This window comes from Loxodonta africana, chromosome 7 (genome assembly GCF_030014295.1).
Source record: "Loxodonta africana isolate mLoxAfr1 chromosome 7, mLoxAfr1.hap2, whole genome shotgun sequence".
NCBI lineage: Eukaryota > Metazoa > Chordata > Mammalia > Proboscidea > Elephantidae > Loxodonta > Loxodonta africana.
Window position 1 is genome coordinate 30,366,778 of NC_087348.1, and position 1,993 is coordinate 30,368,770.

A 1,993-nucleotide genomic window follows, 5' to 3' on the forward strand; every position below is an offset into this window, starting at 1 on the left:
CACTGGGAATTAACGAAATACCAATTCAGATGTTTCAACAAACAGGTGCAGGACTGGAAGTGCTCACTCATCTATGCCAGGAAATTTGGAAGACAGCTACTTGTCCAAACAACTGGAAGAGATCATTATTTAGGCCTATTCCCAAGAAAGGTGATCAAATCAAAAGCAGAAATTATTGAGCAATATCATTAATATCACTTGCAAGTAAAATTTTACTGACAATCATTCAAAAACTGTTGCAGCAGTGTATTTACAGGGAACTGCCAGAAATTCAAGCCAGATTTAGAAGAGGACATGGAACCAGGGATATCATTGCTGATGTCAGGTGGATCCTGGCTGAAAGCACAGAGTACCACAAAGATGTTTACCTGTGTTTTATTGACTATGCTAGAGCATTTGACTGTGTGGGTCATACCAAATTATGGATAACATTATGGAGAATGGGAATTCCAGAATGTTTAGTTGTGCTCATGAGGAATCTGTTCAAGGATCAAGAGGCACTAGTTCGAACAGAACAATGGAATACTGCATGGTTTAAAATCAGGAAAGGTGTGTCAGAGGTATATCCTTTCACCATACCTATTTAATCTGTGTGCTGAACAAATAATCCAAGAAGTTGGACTATATGAAAAAGAACAGGGCATCAGGATTGGAGGAAGGCTCATTAACATCCTGTGTTATGCAGATAACAAAATCTTTCTTGCTGAAAGTGAAGGGGACTTGAAGCCCTTAGTAATGAAGATCAAAACCACAGCCTTCAGTATAGATTACACCTCAACATAAAGAAAACAAAAATCCTCACAACTGAACCAATAAGCAACATTCTGACAAATGGAGAAAAGATTGAGATTATCAAGGATTTCATTTTACTTGGATCCACAGTCAACAGCCATGGAAACAACAGTCAAGAAATCAAAAGATGCAGTGCACTGGGCAAAATGACTGCAAAACACCTCTTTAAAGTGTTGAAAAGCATGGATGTCCCCTTGAGGAGTAATGTCTGTCTGACCCAAGTCATAGCGTTTTCAACTATCCATGTGAGAGCTGGGGAATGAATATGGAAGATTGAAGAATTGATGCCTTTGTATTATGGTTTTGGAGAAGGATATTGAATATATTATGGACTGCCAGAAGAATGAACAAATCTGTCTTGGAAGAAGAATAATGAGAGTGCACCTTAGAAGTAAGAATAGAGACACTATGCCTCACGTACTTTGGACATGTTATCAGGAGGGATCAGTCCCTGAAGAAGGACATCATACTTGGTAAAGTACAGGGTCAGTGGAAAAGAGGAAGCTGATCAATGCAATGGATCAGCACAGTGACTACAACAACGGGCTCAAGTATAACAACGATTGTAATGATGCTGCAGGACTGGGCAGTGTTTTGTTCTTTAAAACAAAGGGTCACTATGTGTAGGAAACAACTCGATGGCTCCTAACAAAAACAACAAGAGAGTAGAGGGTCAGCAAGTAAAATGAAGACCGTCAATGAGATGAACTGACACAGTGGCTCCAAGGATGGGCTCAATGACAACAACGATTGTGAGAATATTGCAGGAACAGGCAGTGTTTCATTCTGTTGTACAAAGGCTCACTATGAATTGGAACCGACTCATTGGGCACCTAACCAGTACTAAGAACTATATAAAGATGGAAATTTCTCAGGCTGATAGAGGGCCCTCATGATCAACATACAGCTACCATCACGCATGCTATGAACCATTGAATAAATTCTCAGGAAGATCAGGAACACAACATGTAAATCTACCCTTCCCAAATCTATCAGACATTTTAGTGCATGTTCTAGAGAATAGGATAAGGCAATAAAAAATAAATCAATAGAAAGCATTCAGATTGGAAATGAAGAGGTGAAACTTTTTATTGATAGATGACATGATTTTTTATGTATAAAATCTAATAGAGCCTACTAGAGTTAGAATATTAAAAAGTTAACAACATTTCTTTGTGAATTTGCTTTCAGGTTAGTGGCC